Source organism: Copidosoma floridanum, unplaced genomic scaffold (genome assembly GCF_036245765.1).
Source record: "Copidosoma floridanum isolate Cflo_tuat_1 unplaced genomic scaffold, Cflo_Japanese_pri ptg000014l, whole genome shotgun sequence".
Taxonomy (NCBI): Eukaryota; Metazoa; Arthropoda; class Insecta; order Hymenoptera; family Encyrtidae; genus Copidosoma; species Copidosoma floridanum.
Window position 1 is genome coordinate 3,218,827 of NW_028321891.1, and position 18,834 is coordinate 3,237,660.

The following is an 18,834-nucleotide window of genomic DNA, read 5'->3' on the forward strand; positions in this document are numbered from 1 at the left end:
ACAAAAGTCATTTTTTTTTTTTTTTTTTTTCTTTTTTCCATGTACCTATACATACTTACATATTTTTCGCAACGAAAATTTACGATCTTGTACAGCTTGGCTAACTTGTTACTCCTTGGATTATTTTCACTCCCAAAAATTGTATGTTGCGTACGTGTAACGTATACGCGTCTTGTAGGCCGGTGGTGTCCGATAAATTGAGATTAATCGAGAGAGGGATAAGTGAAAGTGGCGAGGCCAAAGATAGATACGAGCACCACGCGATGCAATAGAATACAACTGGGGGAGGGAAATGATTTTTCGTACCCCCTTTCGCACGCGTGGTGGTGTTAATCCGAGGCAATGATCAGTAGAGGTTTGGGCTGTGGAGATTAATTGGCGCAATTAGAGGTGCTGCTGGTGCCCGCGTTAATTGCCCGGAAGCTTACGGTAGCCCCCCCTTCGAGTGGGTATACATGTAACCTACGCGTGTGTGCGAAATCGCGTTTTGTGCGTACGACAGTGGCATAATCATGTATATAGACGTCTGCTCGATCATAACGTTACTTCTTCTCGAGGAGTTGCTTTCTTTTCTCTCTTACCGCCGCGGGTTATTGAAAATCGGTGTGCCTAACGGTGATTTTGAAAAATATTTCTTTCACAGGGGGACAACTCTTATGCCTATAATCGTCCCACTGGTCTGTCAACTTTTTCTTTTTTGATTGATGGAAAATAAAAGTTTTGCTGTAACACTCTACTATGAAAGGCTGTCCACGACACCTCTGGCTGTTATACGTGCGCTGGAGTAAAAATACCCGTTTGGATGAAACACTTTTGCTTGCTCGAATAAATTTTCGTGTTATTTACAAATATTTGCCAGTGGTGGCCAAAGTATATAAACGTCGATGCACGGGGTACTATGGCTTTGTTTATTTACGTCGCAATACCCTGAAATAGTTTTACCGCGCGTTTGAAAAACTGCACCCTTTCGATGAAACTATTGCGGTAATTGAAAATACCACTCCGTGGCAACAGCAGCGTGGTCTAAAATTCATCGCTCAAGCCAAGCTTGGCCATATCGTTTAATCGGGAAAGCAAGTTTGAATGGAAGTATCGAAAAAATAAAGGGAGGATAAGAGTAATTTAGAGTCAGAAGTATGTGAAAAAAGCCAGACTCCCTCTCCTCCTTCCCTCATTCTTTTCGCTCCCCTTCATTTTTATTTACTTGACCAATCAAATACATTCTCCCTTATCTCCCGACCCAACTCTCCAGGCCTGTTTTTCAGTCGAGGGAAAAAAATCTCGAGCCTTTCCACACCAAAAATCCAACCTCTTGCTTCTAACTGTATGGTACAGAGTGCCAGCACCTATACGCCGATGGAACTCGCGACTCAGACTTTCTCCATAGACTCAAGTGACGGTACCCTACTTGCACAGTTCTCTTTTTCTCCTAAATGAAGTGCCACGAGGAGTCTGCCGCAGTACACCAGGGAGGAACGAGCCGATAATCGATCCCACGTGCTCTCGTACAAGATTCTTCCACCGAGCCGGTCCCGCGCAACAATTTATAACACCCCCTGCCTCCCGAAAAGCCAGCCATCCTCCTCATCTCCTGCACATGCACGTACACGCTCGCCGACCGTAGAAAAGGGGAGAAAAATCGAGGCAGCGTCGCTTCGTATATATGTATTCACGGGCTATAGCTGTATCGGGGCGATTTTCAGGGGAGACTGACAGCCGGGGACACAAACGACGCTTATCTCCGTACGGATACGGTGTAAGGGATGGAGGGGCTGCAGCGACGCAGCTTACGTGCGCGGAATACGCCGGTTCGCTGTCACGGCGCGTAGTTTTTTATTTGGCGCGCGGGTGGGTTTGTTTGTTTATTCCGACGTCGCGGGAGGGTTATTGGGGATGGTTTCGAAAGCGCCCTGGTGAATGGGTTGGCTCTTTTTAGCTCGGACGCGTTGGCTTTTCGGAAGGAAAAATTCGAGGAAAAATTCATTCTGCTATGTTTTGTTGCGATGAAAAAAAAGAAAAAAAAAAGAATTTGTCCAACAGTGGTTATCTGCTCGTTGATCCCCAACCGCGGGCAAAAGCTCTCTCTCTCTCTCTCGCCATCGCAGAATAGCGTCACGTCGAACTCGTAATAGGATTATCTCCGTTCCACAGGGGAAAAAATTACGCTGCCCTGGTCGAAAGAAAAGCAGAGAACCCGACTCGTGTGCCAATGGAGTGTTCGTGACTTTGTCTCCGCAGGGCTACATCTCTGTATATAAGCGCCGAGCTGGAGAGTTGGAGCGCACCTACGGAGGATAGGGTGTGCTTGTTTTGGCTCGTTGAAGAAAAAAAATAAAAAAATTGGAATAAGTGGTTATAAAAATACAGCGTCGGAGGCTGAAAGAGCAAGAGAAAAATCAGCCGTCCCTCGCGAGTGGAGAAACTTGCAAAATGAAAAAAAAAAAAACAAAAAAAAACCAAGTCCTTGCCTGCCTCTCGGCCCTCGAGTGTACAAAGTCATTAAAACTTCAAAGACGCCAGCAGGTCAGACGTCGCGGAAAAAAAGGAATAAAAAAAAACGAAAATTTAGAGTCACGACGTTAGGGCACGAAGGACAAGTAGCATCAGCTGCCACAGCTATTATGCTTACACGAGTTGGGCCAACTAAGTCATCGGTATTCCTTTTTTTTTTTTTTTTTTTTTTTTTCCTCTGCTAGCGTTGGTAGCTTGTGTGTTTTGTTACATTTAGATCGATGACAGTTTCAGAGGCCCTAAAAACGCCGCAAAAAATCGTATGGGGAGTATACGGGATACACGAAAAAAACTTGATAAATCGGTCATCGATTTACGCTAGACATGAACGCGTTAAAAAAATATGTATGCGAATATTAATGTTGCCAGAATACATTTTTATTTTAATGAACAAAAAATACTAAAAGTACACGTCTGACCAATGAAATATTATTTTCTACAATAGTTAGTAAATAAAAGTGTATTTTTATTAATTTATTTATTGTTATTTTGGCACTTTCTTTCAAATTCTATTAGTCACAATTTTAATTTAAAACCAAACGAAACAGTTTATTTGACTAAGAATTTATCGATTGAAAAAATAAGTAGAAACAGACGAGTATGGTAAGACAATCAATGATGAACGCGGGATAGAATTGAAGTGACCTAATTCGATAATTTTAATTTTCAAGAACTAATTGTACCTTGAATTGTACATAATAAATCAGCATAACACGTTTACACTGAACGTGGCTGTCTTTTATGATAATCATTTCTGTCTGAAAAAAAATATTGTTAGACATCCTAGAAATAGGTCAAAATAAAATATTCCCGCCCATCCTGAGACAGATGTATACGCCTGTAGACAGTGCGAGTTTACCAAAAGCGTAAATAATAATAATAACTTTTTTCAATGCATCTTTAAAATCACGTTTGAAATATAGAAGCTCTGCGTCGACGCATTTTTTTTCGCGACTCTTTGGAATCTGCAAAAAAAATAAATCTGTATGAAATCTGTTCTATAATTTCGATCCAAGTGAAAAGCAATTCGAGCCACCGCACACTGTTTTCCATTCTTCAATAGTCGTCTGCACGGCTCGAACAATCTCGGACTGTACTACTAAGTATATATATTGTACCAAGAAGGTGACGCTGCGAAAAAATAATAATCAAATTCAACAGTGTATGATCGATCACAGCTTAAATCATCACCATTGCAGACAAATATAATCGAAGGCACTTTCTCTCACTCTCGCAAGACAACTGTGGCATAAGAGTCCATTTAAAAGTAAAATTATCCTCCCACCGCACGTCGAAGCTTCAAAACACACCGTAATCTATTCGGGCCGATCCCATTCCACGAACACCAACCATCACTCAAAACACACACGAAAAAAAACAAAAGTTCCGTTACCTCGGCGTAGGTGTCGGCAGAAATTGTTATTTATCAAACGTTAAGCACATAAAACAGCACGTAAAACATAAAAGAGGGCAAAGTCCATTTAAATTCGAATGCGAGACCCTCCGTATTTATAATAATAATAATGATATAAAAAAAAAAAAAAAAAACATTTCGCCGTCAAATTATACGCACTACCTTCTGCATCTTTTCTCGAGTCACAACGAAAAATCTCATGATTTTTCCATCCACTGTTTGCCAAATGAGCTTCTTCGCTGTGACTACTCCCCCGCGTTGTTGAAAAATACGCTGCATCTGTAAAAACCTAAAATCAAACCAAAAATCCTTTCGTCACATAATTGAGTGCAGGTATACCTCACGCATCCCCATTTCTTCGGTAAACTATCTTGAAAGGCGGTACGCAGCTCGAGGGTACCTGGAGGAGGTATATATTCACTCAAGTTCGAGCGAGTTAAAGAGCTGCACCGACAAGGCTCGGGCAACTTTGGCTGACCCTTGGCTTTGTACTTAAATAATTGATGCCGAGCTATAAGGAGACGAGAGAGGGAGTTCGTTGACTAGGGAACGTCGGCTATCGTTAAATCCACTCGAGGGACTGCAAGTACCAAAGTCGCCCCGTCCCTTGGTTAGCCACGACCCTCTTCTCGATTGACGTTCCCCTGAAATCGCGCGACCCCCGGCTCCTTTTGAAAAACAGCCGTATAAGTATACGCACACAGAGTTACCTCGACTCTCTCGCACAATCGCCGGCTTCTTTAAAAACTTCAAAGTGCCCTCTGTATCGAGTTTTAATTTTACGTAATTCGGAATAAAATAGGGAGGAAACTTAGTGCCAAGAGCGCCTCTCGAGTAGGTAATAACGAGCTCCGGGGTGTAAAAAAAAAAAAAAAAAAAGAGTTCAAGTTACAGAAGGGGTACAAGTTGCTCTGTCTCCTCTCTCTGTGGCATCAGTCACTCGTCGCAGTAAACACGCCCGCAGTCGCTCTCTTCGAAACTCCCTCGCGCGTATAATAACACCATCAGCGGCAGAGCGGTACACACGCATATAATAAACCCCACGGCGCGCGTATTGTCTCTCTCTCCCGGAGTTGGATGGAGTGGAGACCGCGAGCGCGCCTCGTTGCTCTGAATAATTTTTCGCTTGAGCTTTTTTTTTTTTTTTTTTTTTCACGCTCGGAGCATCGGCGTTTGTCCCGTCGCTCATCCCCGTGAATTATTGAGCGTCACGTGCGCGTGTCTCGTACACCTTGTGGGCGAGTGCGAGTGTGTATATATAGTTCGATAGCTCGGAAATTTTGTGGCTGGGGTGCCTATAAACACATATCGGTGTCGTTTGCACGTGCTACGGTGAAAAATAAGTTTGAGTAAGTAGCGTCAGCTTCGCTCGGCGTTAAGGACCAAGCAAGAGCTTCTCGTTATGGAAAACTTTTATAGTAAACTTCGGTGCTGTACCCCATAGGTATACATGCATACATCCTCTTTTCTTCTCGCGGAGAGTTTATTACGCGCATTGAAATTTCCTTACAGTCGGGTTTTATTGTTCGCTTTTCGTATACCTACTTTGGGATGGCATTAAACATTACACCCCTACTTCCCTCTTATTAAATGATATTGCGCTACAGTGGACTTTTATAAAAAAAAAAAAAAAACTTCACCTATACGTATAGTCGAGAATCACTAGGATTTTGCATTGAAAACCATACATTAAACATCTACTGCTATTACACTGCCTCTCTTGAGGAGGGGGACGCGATCGAAATCGCGAGCAGTCCAATATATATGTATACCATTCCGTGTCGGTTCCTCCTAATGGCACGAAATTACACACTCACCGCTAGACGACCCCACCCACACCGTGGGGCCGTTTAACGGGGCACGGGTGCATACCGATGGCGCGTGAATTATGTGACCATAGTCATTTTTTCTTCTTTGCGCCATTAGACCCGGGGAAAAGCGCAGAGGACGACCAATGGAAGCTCGGTTGTCGATTAATCGCGATCGATTGTTCCGCGGAGCTGATGCCTTTTTTTTATGTACATTAAATACTGCTATTGGTTTTAATTTATTCCCACGAAATTACTTTTGGATGCATAGTTACAAAAAAAAAAAAAAAAAAATTCCACCATGGTCGACATGTTACAAATTTGTTCAATTAATTATTTTCGTCATCGTGAGACACGTATTCAGAATGAGATAATACAAGACTTTGCATTGAACATCTAGTTGGTCATTGGTTCTAGTCCATCGTTCAAGCAAGTCAGCTGTTGTATGCTTATGAGGTACCGAAAAAATGTCAAAGCCGCTAAATAACCACGGCATATACCCAAGCTCTCGAAATTGTTCTCTTCTAGAATAAAACGACAGCTGAAACAAAAAAAAAAGGCCAAGTTGGAATGCATTATGGTAAACGCGAGTTGGCGAATGGCCTTTATAATATTTCCTTGGTCCCGCGCATGTAACGGGGGTCGGGGTATGATTGATCGCGGCGCAACGCCACGGGGCTATTAAAGTACATTCGCGCCTTTATCTTCGGGACGCGCTAGCTGTACTCATCCATCAATGGCGTTATGCATCTCTTTTTCTCCAAACAATGCACGGGCCCATTCTATTCTCGACGAGTGCGCGGTGTGTACATGTCTCTCGCGTGTCGCAGAGAAGATGTGCGGTTGTTGTATACACGCGACTCGGGACCGTCGAGAGAGGATTGATCATTTTATTCTACTTCTCATTTTTGCAACGTATACGAGGAAGCGATTTGTTCTCGCACGCGGAATTTATTGCCATCGTCAAATATTTCGCGAAGAAATCGCGCTCGCTCGATTTATTGCGACTCGTATTTTTTTATTCGAGTTTTCGTTGAACGACGCAATACCCTCTTGCGTTTCACTACGAAAATATATAGTCTTGCCCTTTGTAATTTACATGTATAAATACCGAGGCTCCAAGTAAACCTACTTACTTTTTTTTTTGGGATACAACAGAGACTACCCTCATTTCACGGGAAAAATAAAAAAGCACCCCCTAGAGCTCGAAAAAGGGAAAAAAAAGAAAGACTTTTCTATTGTTCTCGTATTTTTACGCTCGTTGTTTATTCCAAGATTTTTCGTTGTTCCTCCGTAAATTTAACAAAAGAAACAATCCAAAGGGAAGAAACAACGAAGCCATGAATTCCGAGCAAAATTAAAAATTGTAATCCCAGAAAAACGCGGACCTATACTCCCATCACTTTTCTCTCTCCCCCGAGGCAATAATCGTAAATGTTATTTTCCGGGGAGATTTACCGGCGTCTCCGGCTCCTTCCTAATGAGTTTTCACGAAGCGCGAAAGGGGCGGGCCGCGCTCTTGGACGGAAAAAAAAGGCGTGAAAATTAGCCGAAGCTCGAGAACGCGACGGCGGCGTTAATTGCCCAGCAGCGGCGTGCCGTCGACACCTTGGAAACAGGAGGCGGAATAATGCGTTGAGCCAACAGCTTGTCCTCGTCCCTCCTTTTTTCGTTTTTTTCCCACGTCTTATATGGCTTTACGAGCTCTTCCTCGAGAGCAAAAGGGTGCCCTCCCCGTCGCCTTTGATATCCGAAGGGAAAAAAAAAATCCACCGGATTCCGCAAGATGCGAAAGGTGGGAAAACTCGGCGCAATCAGTCGAGGAAACGAACGCGCTTTGGCTCGGTCGTCGGGTGTTTAAAGCGGGGCGTAATGAGAGCGGGCCACTCTCGGACAAAGGGGTAGTAAATTGAATGGCTCGCAATTTGTTTCCTTGCATCTCGCCCCACCTGGTAACCCCCCCCCCACACTCATTTTATTTCACTTTTTATAACCAATTGCGGTAATTGCATGATTTTTGAACTCTCTTGATTCGCATTTTTTCTGTGTCCTCTATTTTGAATATTCGCCTATTTTTGGCTCCTTTTTCGATTATTCTCACAAATTTTGTCATTACATTTTGTACATTTTAAAGCATCTCGTATAAATTTGATTGAAAAACCATTCAAGTTTGTCGCACCTCGTTCAGTCAAATAATTGCAACCGCACCAACTCGAAAATTTATTTCACGAGATATACATTGTAATTTTACTACCTTATTGTATATTTTTTACACTTTGTTTCGTAATAATTTTATATCATACCGCATGCTCCGTTAACACCGTTTCAATCAACTTTTGTATCAAATTTTCATTCAAGTCTTAATTTTATTTGAAATAAAAAGACATTAGAAACGACGATGGCTTCGAGTGGCTCTAACCTGGTGGAGCAAATTTTTTTTACCGATCACTGAGCTTTAATTTGTCCATTGGCTGCGCGTGAAGTTTAAAGAACAAATAAAAATTTCTAGATGGTCTGTAGTTCCAAATGGCCCCTCGAAATATCGAAAATCGAGTACCCTATTATTATTATCTACATAGAAAAAAAGTTCTTGATGTCTTAAAAAAGCAGATAACGTGTACTTTGGCCTACCAAGAGAACTTTTCTTTTGACTTTTGCTCAGAGAAAAGTCGAAATTTTGACGAGCATCTGATAAAATCCTCCAATTTGTAGTGTAATCTGATGGTATTGGGGTATAGAGTTGGGCTGAATCGTCTTTGAAGTATCTAAGGTGAACATCTTGACGCAAAAGTCGACATCATTACGTTCGCATATGTTAGAGTTACAGAATCACATTTAAATACAAATGTATGGACATCCAAATCCAATCTCGATTATTATCCTGACCCACTTGTGTTTCGTTAAAAATACTTTCGACCGATGGACGCGCGGAATTTTTTCGTTTGTTTTCGAAGCTGTGCGAACGTTGATTCGAATACCAATTGGAATGTTCCCGACACAAACTCAACGTCGAATTTATTCGTCTTCTCTGAAACGTTTTTTCGCGTTTTTTCTTAATTTTACCGTGTATACCTACCGTAGATTTGTATTCGTGTCGATTGTTTTTTTTTTTTTTTTTTTCCTCTATTTCCTAGCGGATCGTAAAAAAAACACTGGAGGGAATCCGTATATTTTAAAACATAATTGCAAAATACGATTCGAAAGAAAAAGTTTCGCCGGCCACACGATTTTAAATTTAAATATTTGGACAGAGCCGCCGTGAGGTTATCGGAAACTGAATTCCCCCGCATTCCACCGGAGAGAAAAAAAGTAGATTTTATAAATTTCTCAGCCGGAGGCTCGTCCTCCTTTTTTTTGTACCAAATATCAGTTTCGCTCTGCTTTGCTCCTCGCAGTTATTCCAAGTAAACGAAATCCACCGTTTTTGTATTTTTTAACATTTAAACTCGCGAAGTTAAACAGAAGGAAATTAAAATGGTTGCACCATTGGTTTCCAGAAAATTCATCGATTCGTCGAGTACAAACAAAGCGAGTTTAAAACAATACCCGAGTCATCGAGTGATTGGAAAAATTCTTTGTCGTTCAAAGCTCGATCTCGCATAAAAAAAAAAAAAATCCTTCCCTCGCAACCTCCTTTTAATCATTCGAGCACGAAAAGTGCCATTCACGTGGAGTAGCATCGAAAAAAAAAAAAAAAAAAAAAAAAAAAAAAGGTCAGAGTAAAGCGACGACAAACGCACATTTCGCGCGATAATGAAAAGCCAGGGCTATACACGGGGAGCGCATCCGGAAAACTTTGCCCGGTATCATACAGCGCTCATTGTGCAAAGAGTGAAACAATCGCCCGAGTGTCCCTTTGTTTCATTTTTCCCGTCGCATATATACCCTTGCACCCGTAGTCGTCGACTATGTATTTTCATTATACCCTTGGCTTTCGCTTAAAACACCGAGTGAGAGCGCGGTGAAAATTCCAAATGACGCCGAGTATAACGATTGCGATTATTTCGGACCAGAGCGAGTATAATGCACGCGAGTCCACGCTTATTTGTACATATTACACGCCCGTACGTGGGAGCTTACTTTTGATGAAAATTACATTCTGCACATTTGGATGCGCGTTTCGACCATCCCCCCTCCCTTTGAATAGGTATTGGTGTCCAGGAATAAGCAAGCTAACTTTTGTTTACTCTCGATTATTTCTCTCATTTTCCATTTTAGCCAAACTGAAGCGTATACTGCATTAAGTACAATTATGGCTTAATCGATTTAGAGCCTCTGAATGAGGTGTACTTGATAGTTACTAACGTTGAAACACCCAGTGGGTCGAAATTAAAGTCAACCATCACACGTGTACAATCAGACGTAGTATGTATCCCAGGGTGTACAGGAAGCGAGATCGCACAAAAAAAAGAAAAATAGTTGTGGCTTCATGAAAAAAAAAAAAAAAAATACGCGTGTCCCTCCACAGACTTGTGATCCGATCGTCATCGAGGCCCCGGTAGCGAGGAGGCAGTGCCGCGCTGGCCCGGCGGTGCGCGTGCACTACACGTTGGCCGGGCCTTATTCTCGCGGCAAAGCCCCGCGCGGCAGGAGCTCCGAGGCCGCGGGCCGGTTCCAGCTGCTGCGCGGCAAGACCGAGATGCTGGCGTGCGTCTACCCGGCCGAGAGCTTCAAGTCCAAGGCCGTGACCCTCAGGCTGAGGCAGCCCAACGGCGCGGGACGCTCCAAGAGACGCTCCAGGCTCGTCTCGGTCAAGGAAAAGCCGACCGCGTCCACTGGCCCGAGTAACGCCTCCACCGAGGCCTCCGCTCGGAAGCTCAACAATGAGGTAGGTGTGCGCGTGTGTGTATTGTGTATACGTGCAAGGGGGACGCTGTGCCGTCCGGGGGATTACAGGCGCTCTCGGATATTGCTGGATTACAGGCTCGATAGCCCGTGCGGCTGATGGGTGTAATCAGCTCGATGGCGGGGGACTATTGGCACTTGATGCGCAATTGCTTGGATAAATGTAAATATGCACGATTGAATCGTAGATGGTAAACATATACATATACATGTTATAATAGGTACTTTTCTCGGTTGGATGTGTATCGACGTTGGTTGACGCATAGCTGTGCCGAACGATAGTCGTTTGCGTGATTGATATAGAATATTGAAAGTGTACCACTACGCGAAGTTTGTACAAAGTTTTCGATTCGACGAAGAAATCGTATGAATTTTACTCTCGAACGATTCGCTTCGCTTGTAAAAGTCCTTTCGGCGTACTTGTCTTTTTTTTTTTTCTCGTCCAAGGCAGTATACGCTGTAATGGGTGCAATATGCACGCAAACCGAACGAGCAGCCATAGGACACACCCGCGTCAGCGCTAGTATATAGTGCGTATGTGGACTCGAAAGCAAGGAAAAAAAAATCCAATGTCCATATCATCCTCGATCTGGGCAAAAAAAAAGGGGGAGCAAGGGGAAACGATAGGAGAAAAATAACACGGTAAAAAAAGGAATAAGAAAAGCGATATACTTGCTTTTTCACCTCTGGAGGGACGCGGAAGCAGAGTCAGCGCGAACATCCCGTGCAACAGCTGTAAAACAGCCGGGAATTCCCCTAGGGTATCCCCCTCGACATCTCAGTGTTGACCTCCCCCGGAGTGTAATTATTTAGGCGAAGAAAAAGCCCTCTCCTCCGGAGAAGCGCTCGCCTTTCCGGTCGATCGGCTGCTATATTCATGCGACGTGCAGTCGTTGTCGGATATATACCAGGGCGACGCTCATACCTACGGACACGAGAGATATTACGCCGTACGGCGGATGATTTATTGCAATAGTCGTTATTCCTTGTCTCCCTATACGCTTGGCGATTTTTATCTAATCGGGTCCCCCCTTCTTGCTCTCCCGAGGAGTCGTGGTATATCCCTCGCTGTGTGATATTTCCCTCCTAAGTATTTTCGGCTCGAGTATCATCGTAGAACCAGTCAACTTTCAAGATTTTACCCACCAATTGCGTATGTATGCTGCAGACATCAGTGAGTGGTGCTTTTCACGTACAATATAACCACTCGACAATAAAACCTGAATATGTGCGGGGTATAAAACTCGTGGGTCGCAAAGTCAGCGTCATCGCGGGGTAATATCGCGAATACGAGAAAATTATCATCGCTAAAACAGAGGAGTAGAGTCGAAAGTTTCGGGGGGGGGGCTTGAAAAATCGGATTCACAACTTGGTGAATGCCGAGTATTGATGAAAAAGAATCCGAGGAGGAGGGATAGAGCCCAAGGGCTAATGAACGGACCAATCATTGCTATCGTATCCTCCGATATCTCGCGCGCCATAAAGAAGGGAGAGGAGCTTTCTTCGTCAAAGTAGCCGGATTTTCGCAAAGTACATATATTATATATTATGCTCGGCAACGGCGATAATACAGTAAATTTGGGTCGCGAAAGCAGTGGAAAGCTTTCTTTCCTCTCCCCTTCCGCTCATTAAGTCAGAAAAACACACAATGATGTACTTTTTTCTTGCCCCCCCCCTTTTTTTTTTTAAAATAAAATTGCCATGGAGGAATTTCGATGGTCGAGTGGTTTGCCCTGCACTTCAATGGGAGCTGTACTTCCGCCTAAATCTCGAGAATCGCCGGAATGGATGGCTCTAAGTGAGTCTAATTGAAACAGCCGGCAAAACAAACAGGAAGACGCAAAAGGTGCATATATTTTATGTACCTTCGCGTGAAATCTTACGAAAGAAAGTTTCGCCGTGTGCGCGCGAGTTTAATGGACTCGATTCGCAATTACATATCGTATGAAAAAAGCCGAGCAATGTGTATCCTAATTGCTCTTTTCACGAGCGGGTGCGCGTACCTTTTCCTCGGTAAATGAAGGAGGAAGAAAAAAAGGCTTACAGTTGATGCCGTGTATTATGCCAGTGCAAAAAAAAAAAAAAAAAAAAGGCGGAAGCAAATATAATACTGCGTCTCGCTTGAAAAAATTAGCTGCGCGCTCGCATGTACGGAGCAAGCATTTATTTCTAAAGAGCGCGAGCAATGCCTTTGTGCGCTCTATCTCTTTCGTTTGCATATTATCTCGTGCACTCCAGGCATCACCCGCGCATTTTCGACAAATGGGTGGGTGTGTACCCCCCCCCTCCCGTTTCTCTCTCTCTCTCTCTCTTCATAGAGTCACGCGTTTGTTCGACGCTTTCTCTTTTTGTTCATCGGCCCGTTACCCGCTACATTCTAGCGTACGTATTAGTATATGGTTGCATGTGTTACTGTCCGGGGGAAAATTATTTGCTCTTCGAGGTTGTGTTTAAAATCAAAACAAACAGAGTCGAAAGATGTTCCTCTTTTATATATTTAGAGAAGGCTCCATTTGCATGAAGAACATGCTTATTCTGGCATTTTCGTGTAGTTACATCCGAGTGTTTCCTGATGGTCCTGATCAAAAAATCAAACGTTGCATTGGTTATTGTAAACAATGGGGGGGGGGGGAGGGAAATCAAAATTTCATTCGAATGCCTCTCGCTTTGACTAAGGAGTACTTGTACAGAACCTCCTTAAACAGTCGCTGGTTTCGAGGAGCTTACGAAGATGTACGATGTGAGTCTTGCAACACTACCACTTGGTTGTGTGTATTATAGTTATAAATACGGAAGAGTCAAGCAAATTCGGGCCAAGTAAACTTTGTTCTCTTTATACTTTCGAGAGAAGTTTTGCTTTAAATAACTACACTGAACGCCAACACAAATTTAAATACGACCTTTGGTGACCGATGCGAGTTTTTTTTTTTTTAATTTAGGAGATGGACTGCTAGTTAGTTATTTATCCGTTGCAGTAAACTTAACATCTCTAAATTGAACCGACATAAAAAGAACACAACAAAACAATATACGTAGAACGTGTTTTAAAAGACTTTCAGAGATTTTTGAAATAAAAAATGAAAAAAAAAAAAAAACAAGTTGGCACCTTTGCGAGCAAACGACGTATGGTGGTAGCGTTAAAAGTATTCTTGTCGTGCTAAAATATGCTCATAATTTAGCGCGTCTGTGTCATATGAATGTACGCCGAGTGGAGGTATTGTTTTCGTTTGAAAGATCTGTTTGCTCTTGCGAGAGTTTTAAGCGCGCGAGTGTGTTGTATCTACGCGTGAAAAGTACACAAATTCCATTAAAAACGACGGTAACGCGTACATTTAACGACGCGTTGCTCATTAAATAATATTTTCTTGCATGCATTTTAGTGGAAAGAGAAAATAAGTGATAAAAATATGATGAAAAAATTACGCTAAACATGATACGACGTGGACACGCAGTGCTCTCATCTTCCTCGGATCACATGATACGTCGCCTTCGAAAGCTGCGGAACTTTGTCTCAACGTATCCTTCTCCTGGCATAATATGTTCGTCCTCGTTGCAAAGTTGCGGTATCGATGAACTTTCATGACAGAGTTCCCCAAAGCTCTGTTTCAAAAGCACACGTGTGTGCACGTTACACGTGAGTGAATAGCTTCACTTTCCAGGGAGATTTCGTTCGCTCGAGAAATTTCAAAGTCTTGTCTGATGCGGATCGTTTTCGCGAAGTTAAATTTTGATAAAGTTGCTCCGAGGCGTACCCACACATCCACGTACAGGTATACACCGGGATATAATAGATTAGTTCGGTGTGTAGGTATACCGTTTCCTTTAATTTTAATCATTCGTACGTATACCTATACTTACCCTGCCCCCGAGAGTTATTATAGTTTATTTCCCTCGAACTAGGTGCGGAGCAAAACTCCTGCCACAAAAGTAAATATATAAAGCTGAACTTTATTAACTTTTCGGTTTATCCTTGATATACCATCGGTTCATCTTGTGTGCCCACAATAGTTGGAGGCAAATCTCAAAGGGGTACGAATTCGCTCGCTCACCCACTCGTTGTTTTGCCCGAAAACTCCACGAGAGAAACAAGTGCTAATTAAATCGAAACGCCAGCTCTTTGACGGGAAGTCTATACGTGTATTATATAGGAATGACGAGTGGGAGGGTACAAAGAGAGCAGCAGGAATTACCGGGAGCTGAAAGACCGGGGCAGTGATTGCTCGTTTCAGAGGCCGGTTAACGTGAGAGTATATCCGAATTCCGTAGCCGAGGTATAATCAGGCATCGGAAGAAAAAAGAAGAAATAGAGCCTATATGGATGAATTGTGTGCGAACCGGCGTGTATATAATCGCCCTCGAGTATAAGCGAAGTACATCGCGCCTGCCCCTCGTTTCCATCGGCACTTAATCCTCTTCCCATCCATTTTGGATGGACGGATTTATTTTTAAAAAAAGGGATTTTTACGTCTAATGGAAGTTTAAGCTCCGCTCTTTTGCGTGTAGCCTCAAATGGATCTCTCTGCCGATCGGGCCCGCTAATGACTCTTCGATAATCAGGTGGGAAAAAAGAAAAATGTCCAAACAACGCCCAATTGAAGCGACCGATGTGTGTGCACCTGTGTACATTTGATCCTCGAAACGGGGAAATAATGAAAAGCAAACAGCGAAAGGGACGCTTTGCAGGGGGCATCAACAACCGCGAGCGCAATGTTATTCCCCGCTCCCCGTGTATATAATATATGTACGTTATTATAACCGGCACGCAGCTCGACCAAGAGGATCACTGTACACGAGCGTGCAATCAGAGCAGCTTAGAGACGGAGGGAAGCTACCTGCTTGCATGCCCGTGTATACCCATACACGATAGTTTGCCATTCGGCTTTGTCTAATTAACTGCGAACCGGCATCAATAGCCAACTCAGTATATAGAAGACGAAGGAGAGACAAACGTACGTAGCTTTCGGGGGGAGACGGGCCGAATCAATCATACAAAGAGCGTCTTTTGACATATATCTGGTTCAGTACCTATACGTGTATAATTATATACTGCTGCCGCGGATTAATTTGTACCTCCCGTTTTCTCTCTTTCCACACATGTATATATTATACACTTGGAAACTCTAGGTATCTTACATTCGTGCATATAATATGCGTGTTGCTATAAGTATATATACCTCCTTCTCCGGCGAGCTGTAATACACAAGCTCGTTTGTTCCGTTCGCCACCGCGATTTCTTATCGCCGTTGCGTAGGTTGGTTTTGCAAATGCTGCGTGCGGTCGGGGTACATATAATGCCTATTACAGAGTGCAGTGCAGTATATTTATAATGTATATTATATAAGTGCATATAGGTACGGGGGCTCGGAGTGTAATAATGAGCAACGCGTTGATGGTGATGGCGTGAGTTATGGAAAACAAAAACAAAAGGGTTGATGCATCGTTAACGTCGCGGTATGAGCGAGAGAGAGATGGAGGCTTGATGATGATTTAGTGAGTTACAGTTTTTTTTTTTTTTTTTTTTTTTTTTTCCAGCTCTCCGCGCCCCTTTTCGACCGCGAGGGTACATTACATTATTTATGTAACCATATGTATATATTGTATACGCATAACGCCATTACTTCGCTATAAACTTTACGATTTAATGAGCTTTTAATGAACAAATATTATTATATTCTGCTTTCATTGAGAGCCGCCTGTAAATATAGCCATTCGAGCATATGCGGCGCATGTTATATACATCACCATTTACGTATTATAATGTACATTTTGAAGGATTACGTTTAAATGGTTGTTGAATGTACCCGTACAATATATATGTATTAATAATAAATATCCAATATGTGCTATTGGGGATAATATAGTAATGTATACGCTACGCTCGCTAATATACGCCATACGTGTGCATATCACAATTATGGATGATACGTTGATTTACGAATTTTTTCATTTTTTTATTTTTCCATCGGAATAATGTATTCGTCGCTTGTCCACGTGCCACCCGACATGATTAATTTGCTCTCAACGCCCACAATATCAGATGTCATGCGCCGCGAAAAGAGAATAAAGCGAGAGAGAGAGAAAGAAAAAAAAAGAAAATCACACGCCCTTCGTTCTCGGCGAAATCCTATCGGGCCATTGTCTCTTTTCGTCGCGCGCTCCGCGAGTATAATTTTCTCTCCTTCGCGTGTTAATATATATATACCGCCAAACTGTCGCGGCACGCGCTCACGCTTCATTACACAATCGATGTGGGCGGACGCGTGTACACATTAGATATGCATATGCACAGGACAGTCGGGCTGCAATTAACGCCGCGGGCGGTCTATCTCTGCTGCTGCATCTCTTCCTTCTTTCTTTCTTCTCCGCGTGTTGTATATATGTATACCGACCTTGCGTCGTGCAGTTTCCACGACTGTTGTAGCTCGGCTTCTCTTTGGTGCGCGCGCGCGTGTATGTACGTGATTTTCATCGGCAAGACTAGTCCGTGGATGTATATATACATGTGCCAACCCTCCGGAATTCCGTTTGTCCCATTACGAGAGAGCATTTATGTGCCTTATACTCCTGTAGGCATGTTGTCTTCTGTGTCATCTCGGAAAATGCAAAGGGACATTCCTTTTTTTTTTTTTTTTTTTTGGTTTGAAAGAAAAATTTGTTTCCTACTCGCGTCAGCGCGTACATTCGTTTCTTTTATTGCCAATCGAGCTATAGATGTAACCTTCATCCGTGTAAATCAATTTCCGTCGGTGGAATCTGCTCGTACCTGTATATACGTAGCTACGATGGAATTTCGTAAATGTTTTTTGCGTCACTGTTTTGTCGATGCTCGTCTCATTTTTCAAGATTTTCCATGTGCAGTACAATAAAATTTGCTCGAGTGATCGCAGTCAGCGTTATTTTGAGACTTCTCCATTACGAATGGCTTACGCGAAATCTCCAGTTACTCCTTTCAATTTTTTTTTTTTTTTTTTCCAGACAGATTTTTCAATCTTCGTATTATTTCATTTTCACGTTAAAAACAATTTTTTACTATCGTGCATTCGAAAAAAAAGTAATCATCAACATTTTCTTTTTTACAATTTATTTCGAGGTCTTAAATAATTTTTAATTTAATTTTACATGTACGTTATTCATTATATCGTCAATGTGCAATGAAAACATTAAATTACCCCTTCAGTCATTATATATTTATAACGTAACAACCGGTCGAGTAAGTTTTTTTCATTCCAATTAAGTTGCATGTCTCGCAACATTATTTTGCAATTATTGTAACATTCCACGAATTGAGCGTAATTAGATTAGAAAAAATCTTTGTTTTCTTTTCATTCTAACTCTTAAAACAATATTTCTTAGCACGCAAAATCTTGCTGCACAGATAAAATAAAAAAAAAAAATCGATTCGTCCTGCTTGTATAAATTTTTCACAAACTCAACAGATAGCGTCTGGGCACACCTGCCGCATAGAGATTCATCCGCAAAAGCGTCAAAGGCATTGTCCATTAACACTCGATTAAATTTTAATTCTCCCTCATACATACGTGCGAGTGCGGCCGACTTTACTTATTCAACGGCACCACCCGAGCGCGGCAGCTAAAATGTTTTCCGATTCGCTTCTTTTAACACGCTTGAAAAATCGAAGCGCGCGAAATTTCCTAACTAAATCAAACCCCGTTAACGAGGCGATTAAATAAAAATACGCTCATCCGACGCATCAGCTTTGCAAATTAAAAATCCATACCTGCTTCACCAGCACGACCTGAAAAAAAAGAGGAGGAGGAGGGTTAAATTAAAATTGAAAGAAAGAAATGGAGAAAAAAAAAACTCTAAATTGGATGAAAAGCTGCACGAATATCATATATACTGCAGGTACAGGCTCACGCCACGTGTCATCGCGCGGGCGTGTATGGCTCTTTCATCTGGTAACTCGATCCGTAACCTTTCCCCCCCTTCCTCTCCTCCTCGTCGCTTTTTACGGACTCCCCATATAGCTCGCGGAGCTCGTTACGCGCGCACGCGTTTTACGATAATAATTAACGAGCACCGACGCCACTGTATACTTATATATATACTTATAGGTACACCTAAAAAAGAATCGTTACGAGCTTCATAACGTGTACGAGTTAAACAGCTACCAACTTGCTTTATTGACGTTTTAAGATGCTACCGAAAAAAAAAAAAAAAAAAAAGGGGGTATACCTATTATACACCCATACGTTATACAGGGGACGACGAGAACGATGATAGTCGCCGTCGTCG

At 42.5% G+C, this 18,834-nt stretch overlaps 1 protein-coding gene across 1 annotated transcript in view; it reads left to right on the top strand.

The window, feature by feature from the left end:
* Nucleotides 1-18,834, top strand: part of LOC106638255 (Ankyrin-repeat, SH3-domain, and Proline-rich-region containing Protein) — a 130,655-nt gene that overhangs the window by 75,261 nt on the left and 36,560 nt on the right. The window lies entirely within an intron of this gene.